Here is a 19,607-nt window from a genome sequence, read left to right as displayed (position 1 = left end):
ATACCAAAACATGAAGGCCAAACAGTGCCATGTAGGAAAAAAAGAAAAGATAAGCAACAGCCACAGTGTGACTCAGTGCTCTGGAAATTAGTCACAAAATGACTTTGTAAATTGTGTGATAAACACAGAGGGCAGAACCCAAGCAGGAAATCTACAGCCCAGAGAGTCATATTTTATGTATAAAGGCATAGTATTTACATCAGAAGGGAAACATGTCAATTTTGAGATACTGCAAAGTTTTTAAACCTAAGAAAATCCTTTCCTAAAACAGTTTTAGATTGTTTTTAATTCATCATTCTAGTGCATGATTATTTCAAGACATTTTATCAGTATCTCCTCTAATCTTTAAACTAAAGAATGAATACTGTCTTTGAAAATGTATTGGAGTATGCAATTTAATTCGGAGCCTATGGGTTAATAAAATTATATAAGATATTCATAGGGATCAAAGGGGTTAAATATTAATGTAAATACAGGTAATTTAACATTATAAATGTAAAAGCAAAACTTTAAAATACTTGGAGAAGGGCACCTGGGTGGCTTAATCGGTTAAGCATCCAGACTTTGGCTCAAGTCATGATCTTGCAGTTCACAGGTTCTAGCTCTGCGTTGGGCTCTGTGCTGACAGCTCAGAGCCTGGAGCCTGCTTCGGATTCTGTGTCTCTCTCTCTCTCTGCCCCTCCCCCGCTCGTGCTCTCTCTCTCTCTCTCTCTCTCTCTCTCTCTCTCTCTCTCTCCAAAATTAAATAAAAACATTAAAAAAATTTTTTTAATTAAAAAATTAAAGAATGTTGTTGGAGAACTTTAATGACATACATATTACTGTTTGGTTCCTCTTTCCATTAGGTTTGCTGAATGGCACAAGTTTTGTTTTGTTTTTGTTTTTTTAAAGGTATGGTCTGATACCTTTAAGTATTTGTTTTACATTCAATAGACTAGATCAAAATGTGGCTCCTGTTCAAATGGATTATGCCATCAGTTGGTGCTTGCTGGTCTGATTGTAACTCTAGGCTTCACTTGCTTGTTGGTCATATAACTATTCTGACTAGAATCTTCTATTATAAACATTTTTGCTAAATTTAAAAATAAAATAATCTATGAAGTGGGAAATTGTGTTATTAAACTATACTTTTTATAATATTAATTTACTCTTCTCTTGAGAATTAATTTCCTGACCATTATTTTATCTATATTATTCAAATTCAAAAGATAATTGGACAAGATGAGTAACTACTGGAAGAAAAGGCCAAGTTCAAAAGGCTTTACTTATTCTCAGAATACCTAGCAACTGACCAAATAGTAAATGCTATATATTCTTTAGAAATGGTTGGTTTAAATTCAGTGTCACAAACTTTTAAGACACATTTCAACTCAGATCACTACCTAATTAGCAGGAAAAAAAGTGCAAAGTAAAAATCTTTGCAAAATAAAAGAATAAAGGGCAGGAGAAACAATATGAAAAGGGAAGGGAAGTACTTAGAATAGGATTTTTTAAAAATACCTTATTTATTAGTATACATAAATAAGTTGAATGATAATATTGGTTAAAATAAGTTAATTATATCAGCAATTTATTTTTGCTATGTAGACATGATTTAAGAACTGTACTATAATTCACCTATTTCAGTAAAGCCTGACTCTAGCACCCCCCTATTTTTGTTTTCCATCTAAAACATTTAACTTGGGAAATTAATTTACAGATTTGTCTTTTTAAAAACAAAAATGTTCTTTTGTTGTTGTTGTTAAAGTCTACTTACTTTGAGAGAAAGGGAGAGAGTGGGAGAGCGTCAGAGAGAGAGGGGGAGAGAGAGAGAGAGAGAGAGAGAGAGAGAGAGAGAGAGAGAGAGAAAGAGAGAGAGAGAGAACTCCAAGCAGTCTCCTCACTGTCAGCACAGAGCCCGATACGGGGCTCAAAGTCACAAACCATGGGATTGGGACCTGAGCGCAAATCAAGAGTCGGACAGTTAACCCACTGAGCCATCCAAGAGCCCCTAAAAACAAAAAATATTCTTAAATGTATTATACCTTTTATAGAAATACACTAAAGCTATAATTTTTTGTTTGTGCCTTGGATATATCTGAATTCAAGAAATTGAGTGACTATTAAAGTCCTTGTTTCTGAATATTAAATTTCATCAAAATGAAGAAATGTTGCAAGTTATTCCAGAAAGTTCTTTCTCTAGTAGGTCTCTGAAATCCTCCATGACTGGTTTCTTGGTGTGATGTATCATCGCCAGGAGCCCAGTCTTCCCACTACTCTTTTTTTCCTTGTCTTCACTTTTTCTCCAAGTGGCGGGTGTCATGTAGAACCAAAGCTTAGGATTCAACTACCAAAAGGCTAAGGATGACCTAGTCATTGCCACATTTCTTCTTTCCAGAACCAATAACAAAAAGCACTGGATCCATGTCAAATTTGCTATGTTCATCTCTCTTCAGGACTTCCTTTGGGATCCTATGTTCTCTCTTAGTTGGAACAAACACATTTTAAATTTATTTTAAAAACAAAAGAGTAAAAGGACACCGTGATCCGTAGTAGAAGTGCCAGTGATGCAGTATTTCTATTCCAATTGTTCTGTCTGGTGGACCACAGTTCCCTGAGGTGACATGGACTTACTGCAAGGAATTCCTTAATCAAAATGTAATGATAGCATAGTAGCATTCTCTGGAGACTGAATAAATATTATATGTTGTTGATTAGACTATTTCAACATCAGAAATGTGAAAGTATCAATCAATATGGCACTAATAAAATGTAGTGTTTTTATTACCAAGCATAATTTACCACTGGCATCCTTCAACTGTACCACACCCTCAGTGCTGCCACCACTCTGCTGCCAACCTCAGTTTATCTCTCCTCTTCATGATTCATATCAATGTCTATCCTCGCCTCAAATCCCATAATATCCATCTCTAAGCATCACCTCGTTCTTTACAAGACTTAAAAATGGAGTAAACTTTAGTAATGGGATGAGCCTTCAGAATAATAGTGTTTGTTGCAAACTTTTGATATTTTTAAAATCCATTTAGGAAACTTCAAATTATCTTACAAAATGAATCAAAATGATTATATTAAAATATCATATGCCTACTCTTGCTCTTTTTTGTGCCAACTATTTTCAAATATGCATGAATGTAAAATGAATGAATTTCTGATTCATACTACAAGAATGGACCTTGAAAGCATGCTAAAGTGAAATAAACCAGACACAGAAGAACATATAGTATATAGTTCCATGTGTATATCCAGAATAGAGAAATTCATAGAGCCAGGGAGTAGATTAGAGTTTACCAGCATCTAGAGGAAGGGATAAATGGTGAGTTACTGATTAATGCATACAGAGTTTTTGTTTGGAGTGATGAGAAATTTCAGCAGTTGGTAGCAGTGATGATTGTACAACACTGTGAATTCAATTAATGCTACTGAGTTGTACACTTAAAAATGGTTAAAATAGCAGGGGCACCTGCGTGGCTCAGTCAGTTAAGCCTCCAACTCTTAATTTCACCTCAGGTCATGATCTCATGGTTCATGAGCTTGAGCATGTTGGGCTCTGTGTTGACAGCATAGAACCTGCTTGAGATTCTCTCCCTCCCTCTCTCTCTCTGTCCCTCCCCAGTTGTTCATTCTCTCTCTCTCAAAATTAGATGTTAAAAAATGGTTAAAATAGCAAATTTCATGGTATATCTACTTTACCACAATAAAATAATAAAAACAGAAAACTATTAAAAAGAATTCAGTGTATGGAAACCAATTTGACAATAAATTTCATATTAAAAAAACAGAATTCAGTGTGAAGAATTCTAGATTCAAGATAATATTCCTTTTATATTTTCTCAATAGAATAAAAGTACAAATATTATAATATTGGATACCTAAATTTTAAAAACTGAAAACAGGATCTTCCTGTTTTGTTTCCTGATGCAAACTGGAACCTATTTTTACCTGATATTGCTGTCCTGGAGGCTAATGTTTTTTATTCATATTGTCGTTTTTGGTTTTGGTATCAGGGTAATTCAGGCCTTACAGATTGAATTGGCAAGTACTCCTTACCTTCTGTTAAATTTTCTGGAGTAGTTAATGTAAAATTTGTATTATGTTTTCTTTAAATGTTTGGTGGCATTCATCAGTGAAACCATCTGGGACTGAAATTTTCTTTGTGGAAAGGTTTGTAATTACAAAATTCTATAAAAAATAATTATAAGCTATTCAGATTATTCATTTCTTCTTGAGTGAACTTTGGCAGTTTGTCTTTCAAGAAATTGGTCCAATTATCTAAGTTGTCAAATTTATACGCATACGACTATTTCCTTATACTAGAATCTGTAATAATGTGAAACCTTCATTTCTTGATATTAGTGGTTTGTACATTCTCTATTCTTTTATCAGTCTATATTAAGATCTTTTCATTTTTCACTTGTTTGTTCATAAATAAAATGGACTTTTAGGCAATATATAATTTGGTCTTGATGCTTTACTCAATCGGGAGATATTTGCCTTTAAAGTAGAGTGCTTAGAGCATTTATATTTGATGTGATCATTGATAGGTTTGAATTCATGTCTCTCACTTAGCTGTTGTTCTATTGGTCCTATCTATTTTTGTTTTCTTTTTTACTTACTTGGGGTCTTTTGAATTCAGTATTATGTATGATAATATTTTATTGCCTTTGTTGGTTTGTTTGCTATCATTCGTTGTTATTTTAGTGGTTGTTTGGGGGCTGAGAGTGTACATCTTTGACTCATCCCATTCTACTTTCAAGAGATGTTAAGCCATTTCTCTAATAGTACAAGAAACTTCAAACAGTGTACTTCTACTTTTCCTTCCCTGGCCTTTGTGCTATTGTTGCCATATACTTTGTTTCCTTACATGTTATAAATTTATTCTGGTTTCAATTAGTCATCTTTTTAAAATAAAGTTTTTACTTAAATACATTTAGATTTACAGAAAATTTATGAAGCTAAAAAGACTAGCCATATGCTCCAAACTTACTAACATCTTATATTAGTAGGATACATTTGTCAAATTGATGAGCTAATTATCTTTTAAAGAGATTTAAATGTTAAAAAAAATCTTTTATATTTGCCCATGTAGTTACATGCTCTGGCATCTTCATTCCTTTGTATAGATCCACATTTCCATCTGATGCCATTTGCCTTCTTAGGCACATTCCTTTCTTTCCAGGACTCCAATTACATGTATATTAATTAAGATGCTTGAAATACCTCAAAGCTCAATTATTTATACCAGTTGAGGCAAACATAATCCCAAATGATAAATGCTGTAGACGAAATTTATATTTAGCATTAGAATTTGGTCTTATAATCAGGTGAAAGTGGGTACATTATTCAGATTTCTATATATCTTATTGGAGTTCTGTGGTTTTAATCTCTTTTAGCATAGTTGTTCAGTCCATGAGGATAGGAAACAGGTACACAACAAAGAAATTATTGTGCATCCACATCCTGATGTTAATGTGCTTTCTCAAAAAATTGTGAGATAAGCAATTTATCTTAGAAACACCGAAACCTTTTTTTTAGTGCCCATAATTTTATTCCTATTTTAGTCTTCCCAGGATTAACCTTTTTGTGTATGCTTTGTATGTTTTCTCTTAAGGAATTGCTGATGAATGTATCAACTAAAGAAAGATGTTTAATCCAGGAGAACTTAAATTAGCCACAATTCACATGGCAAGAGATTTCTTTTTTTTTAATTTTTTCTATATATGGTCAGTTCATTTAAAGCCATTTTAAGTTTGCATGCATTAATTAAAGCCCTTTAAAAAGTAAAAAGTCCTTGGGGCGCCCGGGTGGCGCAGTCGGTTAAGCGTCCGACTTCAGCCAGGTCACGATCTCGCGGTCCGTGAGTTCGAGCCCCGCGTCAGGCTCTGGGCTGATGGCTCAGAGCCTGGAGCCTGTTTCCGATTCTGTGTCTCCCTCTCTCTCTGCCCCTCCCCCGTTCATGCTCTGTCTCTCTCTGTCCCAAAAATAAAAAAATAAAAACGTTGAAAAAAAATTAAAAAAAAAAAAAAAAGTAAAAAGTCCTTGAAAATAGGGTAGGATATTTCCTACCTTGAAAATAGGATATTTCAAGGACTTTTTACTTTTTTTTTTTTAATTTTTTTTCAACGTTTTTATTTTTTTATTTTTGGGACAGAGAGAGACAGAGCATGAACGGGGGAGGGGCAGAGAGAGAGGGAGACACAGAATCGGAAACAGGCTCCAGGCTCTGAGAAAAAATGAAATATGGCCTTTTGTAGCAACGTGGATGGAACTGGAGAGTGTGATGCTAAGTGAAATAAGCCATACAGAGAAAGACAGATACCATATGGTCTCACTCTTATGTGGATCCTGAGAAACTTAACAGGAACCCATGGGGGAGGGGAAGGAAAAAAAAAAAAAAAAGAGGTTAAAATGGGAGAGAGCCAAAGCATAAGAGACTGTTAAAAACTGAGAACAAACTGAGGGTTGATGGGGGGTGGGAGGGAGGAGAGGGTGGGTGATGGGTATTGAGGAGGGCACCTTTTGGGATGAGCACTGGGTGTTGTATGGAAACCAATTTGTCAATAAATTTCAGAAAAAAAAAAAATGTGGAAAAAAAAAAAAGTCCTTGAAATACCATTGTTTGCCATTTCATTGTTATATCAACATTACTCTCCCCACTACCACTTATCTGCATTCCATATCATCATCTCCATATTCAGAAACCAGAGACATACAAGAGACGGTCTCTCCTTGTAGTAGGTACTGGACGCCTCAATTAAACAGAGTGAGTGGGCATCCACAGATGCCCAGAAATGTGCATAAAAAATATCTGTGCCTGTGTGTATTTGTATTTTAGAAAGGAGTCTAATTTCCCTCAGATCTCAGTAGCTTATATCTCACCATGAAGGACATACCTGAGATGTGATTAAATATCTAAAGAAAACAGAATATAGAGTTAGGATCAAAAAGAGTATCAAGTAATAATATGTCCTAGAGAAGGCTAGATAAAGAAGTTATCTTTGTAAAGTTTTTTTTTGAAGATTTTTATTTTTAAATAATCTCTACACCCAATGTGGAGTTTGAACTCACAACCCTGATATCAAGAGTCTCGTGCTCTATCAACTGAGACAGCCAGGAGCTCCTCTTTATAAAGTTTTTCGTGTGAGATAAGCCATAAAGTTATCCAACGAAAAAGAAATCTTTGAGAAAAGATCTTTTTGAAAAGCCAAGGGAGAGATTAAATCATTTTTAGATATCTTTCAGTTCTATCATTATACTTGAATAAGCAGATTCAATTTTTAATATCTTCAAAGCTGAGTATTAACTCAATATGCTTTTTATATATTAGGTCCTTTGCATGATACAAAAAGTATGCAATGCCATACAGTTCAATAATGTATAAATTAATTTAATTATTAATATTTAAAGTAGCTTACAAAAAAATCAAAACTCTGTTCTCTATTCTCGGAAAATTACAATCAAAGGAATTAAGTAGGGCATTTAACAAGAAGAGGTTATCGGATTCCTGATTATATGAGTATGTATTAGACTGAATTTGGATGGGAGAAAAAGAAATGACAATTTGGACAAACTAACTGGTTTTTATAAAAATGTAAAATAATGAGCATTCATTGAGGAGGAACCAAGAAAAACAGAGAACTATTTATTGGATCCTATGAGAAAAAAAAAAAGAAGTGGCACCAATTGCCTTTCATTCTCTGGGCCTACAGTTCTCATTCTCTTATGGGTTTGACATTTTATAGTCTAAATTGAAGTAGCTGAAGATCAACATGCTAATGGTTCCTGGAAGTCCATGACTCAGCTCCCTGGGGTTTCCCTGTTCCTTTACAGTGGTGATTCAGAGAAGTTGAACTCAGGATGTCATCTAAACATATGGGTACAGTCACGAACAGCTGCAGTTTCAATCTGGAACTAAGCTCAGACACCTCCAGATAGTTTTCATTAGAGCACAAGCATAAATTCCAGGATTTTTCCATATGAGGACTTATTTCACCAGCAATTACTCTCACTGAGTGAGAAAACTGATCATTATTGGTTCACTATGTTTACTGTACTTCAGGATAAAATCTTTAGCTCATAGGGGCTCCTGGGTGGCTCAGTCTGTTAAGCATCCTACTCTTGATTTTGGTTCAGGTCATGATCTCACGGTTTGGTCCATGAGATGGAGCCCTGCATTGGGCTGGGTGTTGACAGTACAGATCCTGCTTCATCAGGTTCTCTGTCTTCCTCTCTCTCTGCCCTTCCCCTGATTGTGAGCACTCTTTCTCTCAACATAAATAAATAGAGATTAAACAAAACTTTTAGCTAATATTTGGAACCATAATACTTTTCCAGTCAGAAAGAAAGTTACCTGCTTCCTCCTCTTCAAAGATCCTTCTAGCTGGACTAAGAATCAAATTGATGTGAGACAGATTAATGGAGAAAATAAAATTTAATATCGTATGTATGGGGAATCCATATAGACATGGAAATTCCAAAGACAGTCAGGCAAATGAGGTATATATGTCATCCTGAACTAGGGAGTCTGAGACTTCAGAGGAAAGGAATGCACTTCACAGAGCAATAAGAAGAACAGATGTTTGGTAATTAGATGCTTGCCTTGCCATACAAATCTTGAGGTCACTTAACATAAAATTCATCTCTGCTAGTAACCCTTATTCTGGGAAAGAAAATAAAAATTTCTCTCTTTTTAAAATTTTTTTTTACATTTATTTATTTATTTTTGAGAGACAGAGCACAAGTGGGGGATGGGCAGAGAGAGAAGGAGACACAGAATCTGAAGCAGGCTCCAGGCTCTAAGCTGTCAGCACAGAGCCCACTGTGGGACTTGAACTCACAAACTGCAAGATCATGACCTGAGCTGAAGTTGGACGCTCAACTGACTGAACCACCAGGTTATCCCAAAATTTCTCTTGAGCTCATAAGGTGTTGATTGCCTTCAGCTCAGAATAATCATTATGCCAAAGTGGCCCATCCTGAGGCAGTCTGCTTGGGGCCCCCCACACCATACACGGGCTAACATTTTTCTGTCCTTTTCTCATATAAACTAAGATAAGCAGAAGCAGAAAATTGAGAAGTTTCTAATATATTTGTCTAAGCAGAGACAAAATCTGTGATGACGGGAGACTCTGAGGGGAAATTAGAAAACTTGACCAGACTTTAGTTATTGATTCTTGAAATAAAAAAAAGGTAATATCAACCTGAATTGCATTAGCTATGAATCAAAGTTTTAATTTGAACCCTATTAGGAGGGTCTCAACCATTTTTCTGTGTCTTTCCAAAGTACATATACCCTCTGATCATAGATGTTACATTCAATGTGAGTTAATAGATTCATTAGAATTAATACAGTATTTGTATAACCAAAAGATAACAGATGATAGATATGTTGATAGATAAATAGATAGATAGTTATATAGAGAAGCAATGGTCCTGCAATACCATTTTCCTATCTTGCTCTATAATGGGTACCTAGAAAAGCAAATATAAAAAGTAGGAAAAATAGAAGCAACTGTAGATCTTCCAATATTGTTCTCTTTTTAAATATGGATGTTGATAATAATAGAAAAAAAAAACACAGTTAATATATTCAGTTCTTTCTCCTCACAGCTGTATTTATTGTATTCATTTGTATCTTTTCTATTTCCTTCTATTTGAAGCTATTGGCTTCAGTAGTTAAGCAGAACTGAATTCTCAGAAACCTCCATTTTGGTTTGATATAGAATACCAACTTTTGTCTCCCTCCTCCTGCTAAAGAAAAGACATGAATACAGTATGTTGTGAAACGCTTTGCTTTTAAATAAACTTAGTATGGGAAGCAGAGTTACTCTGATAAGGAAAGATAAACTCAAAGAAATGAATGACATCTACTTCTGAACAGCAAAAAAAAAAAAAGTCTTACAAATTTAACTGTAAAATCTAGACAATATAATTCCACGCATATTGTTCTAAAAGACTTTTGGTAATCGTGGGTAAATATATAACAAACAATCTTTGGCATTATTTCCTCTATTATGAGTTTCTACGTGATTTCTCTTTGCTCATTATATTTTTAGTATTTGAAGATTTATATCATATTTTCTTCAGACTTGACTTACAGATTTTTAGAAATATTTATACATATTTACATTTTCCCGACTCAAAACTTCTAATTATCTCTTTATTCTCCTCTCTCCCTGCCCATCACTTCTCAATTTTCCTTCTCAATTTCCCAGGTCTCTGTTCTCTCTTAACTAGCAATAAAAATTAGTATTTTTTAGTATTATTTAAAGGGAGATTATGGGGCGCCTGGGTGGCGCAGTCGGTTAAGCGTCCGACTTCAGCCAGGTCACGATCTCGCGGTCCGTGAGTTCGAGCCCCGCGTCAGGCTCTGGGCTGATGGCTCAGAGCCTGGAGACTGTTTCCGATTCTGTGTCTCCCTCTCTCTCTGCCCCTCCCCCATTCATGCTCTGTCTCTCTCTGTTCCAAAAATAAATAAACGTTGAAAAAAAATTTTTTAAAAAAATAAAGGGAGATTATTTTTCCTCTTTAAATATATAAACATAGAAAAATTTTTAAAGATTTTAAATTGTTTTAATTGATGAGTTTCTTCTTGACTTATTTTACTTATAGGACATAGGTCCAAAACAGAGAATAAAAATCCCCCAGTTAGAACTTGATGAAATGTTAGCTTCTAGAGATTGTAAATAACCTGAAATCCACTTTAGGGGAAAAAAGAGGAAGATATTTGCAAGAACAGTGGGTCTTTCTTGCACCAGTTGCCTTTTCCCTGAATGTTCGCAATTCCCATGTTTGAATTGAAGTTCTGCCAATTTGCAAATGTAAGACTTTGGGGGGGTCTGTTTGTGGGATTCAGTTTTCTCCTTAAAAAATACCTATCCCTATGGTTTCTTTTATCTCTAATAGTATATAATTGTATCATCATGCTCTCCACTTCAGTTTTTATTTTTGGGTCATAACATGAAGATATTCTCTCTCCCTACTGTCACCATTTCCTTTCTATGGGATTATCTTTACTTTTTTCTTACATTATACATGACAAGCAGTTAGGCTCACACAGTGAACAGCTTTTAATGTATTATTCTTAGAAGAAACTCTCCAGATTTATAAACTCATATGTGACAACTGCTTCTGAATGTAAAAGAGAGTAACAACGTTTTTTATCAATGAGATTGTCACGATCTAAAACACAGATAAGTGTTATGATGTGACCTATTAACTAACATTAGGGAATTTCACATTACACAAGTCTCCGGAAATATGACTTCCTGTAACAGGAGCCAGATCTAGTAGATGTTTCCCTAGTGGACTGCCAGTCTTTAAGTAAACACGAATAAAGTCAATAGTCTGCAGTTATTTCAGGATGTGTTTTGTTGTTGTTTTATTTTTGAATCACCCTGTGTTTCTAATATTAATTTACTTATCAGGTCAGAATGTTTTGCTTCATTGTTTTCCATATTTTATCTTTACCCTGGGTATATTTCTAAAACATAATCTAAAAATGTGACTCTTGTAGGGGCACTGACTGCTTCAGTCAGTAGAGCATGTGACTCTTGATCTCTGTGTGAGTTTTAGTCCCAACTTGGGCGGTGAGATTACTTAAAAAATGAAAACTAAAAAAACAAAAGACAAACTATTTTTAAGAACTTTAAAAATCGGACTCTAATAGCAAAACATCAGGCATTATTTTAGTGTTAAAACAGTTTTAACGATGAGAAAAGGGGATTCTTACATAGGCTTTGTAGTACTGATACTATATTCTCATCCCCCAAGCATCCTTTATCAAAACAGTTGAAAAAAATTGGTTAATAAGCAGTTTGTGAAAGTAATAAAAGCAAAATAACTCTCAGTTAGGTTACATTTGGCTGGTTGTAGGACAAAACCACAGCCAACTAGCTTAGATAATGAGGCTACTTATTTCATTATATTATCTTACTGTACAAAGCATAGAGGTAATATGCTTCAAGACCAGTTAATTCAACACAAATCCAGGTTCCCCTGTCATTTTATTTCTATCATTTATAGCAGGTAGTCTTTATCTCAGGTAGGTCTCAATATTATAAGATGATTGCTTAGTCACAAGCATCACATAAAGACAAATGGACAGACACACCATGTGGCCTTTTCCATGTGGCTCCATTTAAAGCAAGAATCTTTTTCAAAAGTACATAATCTCGAACGCTGGGAAAATAGCATACTTTCTTTCTCATATCATTGGTCAGAAACTTATCATATAGAAATAATTAAACCAATCACCATAGGGGAAGTGGAATCACTACAATTAAAGTGGAGTAATGAAGCTTATTATTTATAAATTTATTCCTGGAGTAGACATAGGCTATCTTTCCCTGAGATCTAGATTTTGAACATTTTCGGCTTACTAACATCGATAAAAAGTGGTTACAAATGGTTGTTCAATATGAAAACAAACAAGAAAACTGAAACAATTTAAAAAGTTAAAAAAATGACAAAAAGATATCCATATTCTCACTAGCCTAATATATTTTCCCTTTTTAAAACATATTTTTCTGCATGAACATCAATTTTAGCTGATCTTAAAATAGACATATATTTTTTGTATTCAGCTTTTAAAATTCATATTATCATGATTATTCCCCCACTTTAGCTTCTAGTCATTAACATTACCAATTTAACTTTGTGTAATATTACATCTGATAGATGGATGTGTCACCATATCTGATAATTATCATAACATTGCATATCTACATTAAAAATGTAACATTTTTATACTAAAATAAACATGAGTGTGCATTTAGCCATTTTCATATATTTAAACTTCCAAGTATGTGATATTGTTAGCATAATGTATCATCTACATTTTTTGAAGAAAGAATGTACACATAGGAAAAATTATTTGTGGATGATCAAATAGCAAACCACTTACATGTTTCCTCTTGCCAACACTCCTCAAAGTCTTGCCCTTGTGGTCTTTTATCTCTGTCCAATTGATAAAATCCAACTCTGGATCCTTCAAAAGTTTATTTTTGATATCTAGAGAGAAGGAGCACTGATTTTCAGAGGCCAATTATTATGATTGGGACCACATCCCAGAGGTCCAGAAATCCTTTAACAAGAAATTTTCAATACCTCCTTTTATTTTGTCTAGAGAAGATATCAAACCCTCACATTTTTAAAAATCCACTACTACTTGACATTTTGAACAATCTCAACCTCTCATTCACCTAGAAAACTGAATCACAGCAACAACATCTACTTTCTATTTGCTCTTCAACAACTCCTTCACAAAATACATACATGTACATACACTCACACATCTGAGAAGATATCAAACCCTCACATTTTTAAAAATCCACTACTACTTGACATTTTGAACAATCTCAACCTCTCATTCACCTAGAAAACTGAATCACAGCAACAACATCTACTTTCTATTTGCTCTTCAACAACTCCTTCACAAAATACATACATGTACATACACTCACACATCTGAAAATGTATCATACCTCCCCAACCCCCCCAAAAGAATACTTCTCATTTTGAAACAAATACTTATTTATTATTTTTGAGATAGAGAAAGAGCACAAACAGGGTAGGGGCAGAGAGAGAAGGAGATAGGACCTGAAGCCACTCAGTGCTGTCATTAGACACCCTGATGCGGGGCTTGAACTCATGAACTGCTGGGAGATCATGACCTGAGCCAAAGTCAGATGCTTAACTGACTGAGACACCCAGGTGCCCCCACCTCTCATTTTAATGGAATATACTCTTTTCTTCAGGTCTAAATTTAGACCCTCTTCATCTGTTGCCCAGGATCTTCTATTCATGTTATAGGATCCTCTATTCATTTTTTTTTTCTGCTTTAGTTTTTTTCTCCCTCTCTCTAATGGCAGAAACGTATAAAACTATACCCTCAAGAGAAGTTTCCTTTTACTTTTCTCATTTTTCCGGATACATTCATGAAATGATACCCTAACTTGCTGTGTTCACAGCCTCTATTCCAGTTCCTTCGACAGCTCACCTGCCCACACAACTATATCAAATCTTTTGTCATTCTGCAAGGGTACTGACAATGTCATTGACACTAACCACCATGCCTTCCTTTGAACCCTCTGTGCTTCAGACATTGTCAACCTGCAACACTTTCTTGAAGTGCCTCCCTTAGCATTCATATCACTATAGCTTCCCAGGTTTCCTCCTGCTTCCCTGGCCATTTCTTAGTCGTCTTCTCAGACCTTTTTCCTCATTCTCATTCTTTGGAGTTTAGTTCTAGGGTATTCCTTTCTAATCCTCATACTCCCCTCATAGAGTCACAGATTACATGAAATTAAAGTTTGTAAAAGGAAGAATGTCTGCTCCTTAGCAAGTGCTATACAAGTATGTATTAAAACTGTTTCATCCACTGCACAGAAGAAATTATCATTTATACTTTGATTTTCACATTTCTTTTTTTTTTTTAAGTTTATTTATTTATTTTGAGAGAGACAGAGACAGCGTCAGTGGGGCAGGGGCAGAGAGCAAGGGAGAGAGAGAATCCCAAGGAGGCTCCATGCTATCAGCACAGAGCCCAATGCGGGGCTTGAACTCACGAATCTGTGAGATCATGACCTGAGCCGAAACCAAGAGTTGGACACTTAACCGACTGAACCACCCGGGTGCCCCTGATTCTCACCTCTGGCAGAGATGTCTGTCCTGAGCTCCACATGTACGTATTAGGCTTCTTATTTCATGGCTCCAATGAATGTCTTACAAAAACTTCAAACCCAAAGTGCCTCAGACTGAATTCATCACCTTCCTAGGGCAACAGGCTCTTTTTCTTTTTAACTCATTACCTGGAACCATCCACTGACTTTTTGTTAACTCAGAAACTATCATTGTCCTTGATTCTTCCCTCTCCTCACTTTCCATGTAATTTTAATCAACAAATTATCTTCAATTTACTTTTTTTTTTTTTAAATTTTTTTTCAACGTTTATTTATTTTTGGGACAGAGAGAGACAGAGCATGAACGGGGGAGGGGCAGAGAGACAGGGAGACACAGAATCAGAAACAGGCTCCAGGCTCTGGGCCATCAGGCCAGAGCCCGACGCGGGGCTTGAACTCACGGACCGCGAGATCGTGACCTGGCTGAAGTCGGACGCTTAACCGACTGCGCCACCCAGGCGCCCCTCTTCAATTTACTTTTTAATTTCCTCACAGATCGGGCCACTTCTCCCAAACTCCACTTCCAATGATACTACATATCATAGACAGCTTTCATTTTAAAATATTATCTGGAAGCTTCTGTGTTTTCTGATATTCCAGAATATACTTAAACTGACTCCATAAAAACTTCCAAGTGTACATGTTAGGAGGACTTCTTAGTTTCATGTTTTATATTTTGTGCGTGTGTGGTAAACATTTGTGATGTTATGACATGAAGTATGAGGATACATATAATAATGCTTGATAATTTTTATATATGATAATATATTGCTTCGTTGGGTCACACTGTGCTTCAAAATCTAAGGCAATCTGAACCTGCCATTATTTGATCCTGTCCCTTACATTTATTTCATGTTTTCATTAAGGGTATATTCTTTCCTTTAAATAAAATTTATTAATGAGTTTTCCTTTCATTAAACTTTAATGTATAACATTTCTTGTACATTTTGCTTGCTCTTTATCCTAATTTCTCAAGTTTTCTTCCCAAGACTTCAAAGGTTTTTGATATTTCACTTTATCTAGGATGTGTGTCCCAGATATTACCCTTTCCAGTTCACAACTCTTACATTATTAAGAGTACTAATCATCTAATACTGAGTATATAGCTCAACTCTGATGTTCATCATAGTGTGATATGATTTGACATACTGTGTTTTTTCACCTTATTTTGCAATTTTCTTTTCGAGAAGAGTCTTTTTCTTTTTCTTTTCTCTTCTTTTCTTTCTTTTTTTTTTTTTTTTTTTTTTGGATTTTTAAAATTTTAATACAGTTCAAATCAGTGTGCCGGGTTCATTTCAGCTCCTTTACTAACAAACCTGGGGGGCAGGGACTGCTTCAGTTTCTCTGCCTTCTCTTTGTGATGACCAAAGTGTAAAGGTATCTGCTGCATCGGACTTTAAACTTCACATTACCCTTATTATTATTATTTTTTTAATCTTGATGGAGGAGAGATCTAGAACAGTCCATGAAGAAAGCAGAATGGTGGCTGCCAGCGAACTTGGCACCCTTCCGCCTGGTCATGAGCAGAAAGTCCTTGATTTCTTCAATTTTGTGAGGCATGGCTAGGAGGGGCACAGGCGAGTGTGCAGCAGGCAGAGTGGAGAGAAAAGTCTTAATCTAACTTACTTTGTTTAGTATCAAGCTAAACTCAAATAGTTTAAGGATTATAAATGAGAATGCTGATGAGGTATGATGTTTGGTGATATTGAAGATGTCAGGAATTCTCTTGAAAACAGTGATTCAGGGGCGCCTGGGTGGCGCAGTCGGTTAAGCGTCCGACTTCAGCCAGGTCAGGATCTCAAGGTCCGTGAGTTCGAGCCCCGCGTCGGGCTCTGGGCTGATGGCTCGGAGCCTGGAGCCTGTTTCCGATTCTGTGTCTCCCTCTCTCTCTGCCCCTGCCCCGTTCATGCTCTGTCTCTCTCTGTTCCAAAAATAAATAAACGTTGAAAAAAAAATCTTAAAAAAAAAAAAAAAGAAAACAGTGATTCAAACAATGATCATTTGAATTGAGGATAAACAAGATCTTCTTTTTTTTTCCCCCACACTTAACCCTCTTCCATTTTTTTTTTCCTCGTTGCCTGAACTGGGATAAGTCACATTTACCATTCTGAAAACAAATGTGGCCATTTCTTTGGTTCTTTACTCTCATCAAACTTTAGGCTGTACTCTGGAGATATTTGCTACTTCTGTACACATTGGAGTTTGCAGGGGTGAAATTTTGCTAAGGAAAGCCCACTAAGGCCACGCGTTCTGTTACGTGTGTTTTCCACATAGTATCTTTATTCAAAATCAACACAAACAGATTATAACCTGTTCTAACCCTTTATTTAGCATCTAAAAACCTAGAGTTGCATGGATGTTTAAAGCTTTTTCCTACTTAACAACTAGAAAGAACCAGATTGATGTTCAAAAGGCATCTTGTTCCTCTCTTACGTCCATTCTTTTCACTTTATTTTTTGCAGTCTTACCCTACATATGAAATAACATTAATATATTTGTTTGCTCTCTCTTTTTTCCCTTAATTTATTTTGAAAGAAAATAGTATACCAGAGCAGATGCATATATTTATTATTACCAATCTTTACTTTGCATCTTCATACTTGGTAAAATATTTCTCTAATTTGGTCACAGACATCATACTGTCCACAAAGACAGTCACTTTTTATTGCAGTTCAAATGAGTGATTGGTAAAGTTTAAAGGAACACATATACACTCTCACACATAACACACATACACACCATTTAGGCAAAGACAAAGAAATAAACATTTTTATAAGCCCCTGAAAAAGGTGTATATTGGAATTATATACCTGAATGGCAATTTACACACGTGCAAATTCTTAAAAATGTACAAGATTTTGCCCTAATAATTCCTTGGCCTGTGAATGTACCAAAAAGGAATAGTGAAGGAAATTTTAAAATGTTAAACTTCAAATATATTTATTACATTGATGTTTGTAATGTTTGTGATAACTTAATTTTCTAATTGGCAAAATAAATTCTAAAACAATAAAAAATAAAATATTATACAGTTATTAAATGAGGTTATATAGGTCATTTTAGAGAGATACCTATATCCTCATGTTCAATGACAAAGGAGGTTACCAAAATACATATGTGCTGTGATTATTCACGTTTATGTAAATATTAGCACACATATACATACACTAATACACACATGTTCACATATATCTGAAATCATATGCACCAGTGTTTTATGTTTTGTTTTGTTTTCTCTGAGTGTGTAGGTTGATGGCTATTCTAGGATTTTCTTCTCCTGTTCTTTATGTTTTATGATTTCTTTTTTTTTTAATTTTTTTTTGACGTTTATTTATTTTTGGGACAGAGAGAGACAGAGCATGAACGGGGGAGGGTCAGAGAGAGAGAGGGAGACACAGAATCGGAAGCAGGCTCCAGACTCTGAGCCATCAGCCCAGAGCCAGACGCAGGGCTCGAACTCATGAACCACGAGATCGTGACCCGAGCTAAAGTTGGACGCTTAACCGACTGAGCCACCCAGGCACCCCTATGTTTTATGATTTCTTAGAAATGAACATGTATTACCTTCCCCAGTTAAGAAGACCGTTTTAATTTTGTAAATATTAATAAGATCAGTTGGTCAGAATCAGTCTCTCAATAATACTCTCCCTCTTTAAATGAAGGTGCTTATTAAATCTATTATAATTAGTAATACATAGTCATAGTATATTTTGCCTATGGCTCATACTATCTTAACAATACCAAACAGAATGGTTACTTTATTTTAAAAAAATATTTATTGAGATATAATTGACATATAACTTTGTGTAGGTTCAAGGTGTATAACATGTTGATTTGATACATTTGGAAACTGCAATGTGATTATTACCATGTTAGCTAACATCTCCATTGCATCACATAATTATCACTTGTTTTTTGTGGTGGGAACAATTAAGTTGCCTGTTAACATCTTTGAAATTTATAAAATAGTATTGTTGTCTATAATTATGACATTGTGCAATAGATATCCAGGGTTTTTTTTATCTACCAGTTGCAAATTTGTACACTTAAACAACATTTCCCCAATTTCCCACTCCCATCCCCTATTAACTACCATAGAATGCTTGCTTTTCATTTGTGCAGATATATCACTTGGATGAAAACTAAGTGATAATACCATGTTTTTTCTAGATAGAATCAAACATAAATGAAATAGACAATTTCTAAACGGTGTTATTAATAAAAAATGTTGCATTTTTCCCATTGCAGAGATGGGGAAAAAATAAAATTTCCAGTTACTTAAAACTTATAAGCTTATTATAATCATAGAAGTTATGTTGAAAGAGGACTGAACTATAGGTATTTCTGAATGAAAAAATTAAATTGGTATCATGAAAAATATTTATAATCAAATAATTGCAAAATACATATAGAAACAATTTCTGTAGATACATCTTTCATTACTTTTCTGTTGACATTTTTTATAATAAATATAAAAAGAAACTAACATCTAACCGACCGAGCCACCCAGGTACCCCATTAGTGATTATTTTGTTATTGTGCAAATATTTCTGCATCAGTCTATCCGTAAATATGGGAAGTTGGCTTTTGACCCAAACCTTAGCTAACCGCATTCAAGAAGGGCACAGGTCAAAGCCTTAGGAAAAAAAAAAACTGGCAGGAGGGGGGTCCCTTATACTTGGGAAGAGGACACAAAAATTCACCCAGTAGCCAAAGATTGAATGAATAGATTAGAACAAGTCACACAAAGGAACCGCAAAAAAGGTACCTGAAAATCTTTAAAGCATCATATTTTCTTTTTTTCCCAAATTTTAGAGGAAATAGAAGACACATATACAAATCTAAAAAAAAAAAATCTTGGCTAAAGACCAAAGTTGAAAACAGCAAACTCCTATTTTATTTGAGCCTTATTTCAAGCATATAATTATA

At 35.0% G+C, this 19,607-nt stretch overlaps 1 protein-coding gene across 3 annotated transcripts in view; it reads left to right on the top strand.

Moving 5' to 3' along the window:
* Nucleotides 1-19,607, top strand: part of TFPI (tissue factor pathway inhibitor) — a 106,538-nt gene that overhangs the window by 36,347 nt on the left and 50,584 nt on the right. The window lies entirely within an intron of this gene.

The sequence above is a fragment of the Prionailurus bengalensis genome, chromosome C1, assembly GCF_016509475.1.
Source record: "Prionailurus bengalensis isolate Pbe53 chromosome C1, Fcat_Pben_1.1_paternal_pri, whole genome shotgun sequence".
Lineage (NCBI taxonomy): Eukaryota > Metazoa > Chordata > Mammalia > Carnivora > Felidae > Prionailurus > Prionailurus bengalensis.
Note: the sequence above shows the minus strand (reverse complement) of the source record. Positions and strands in the feature narration are given on the sequence as shown.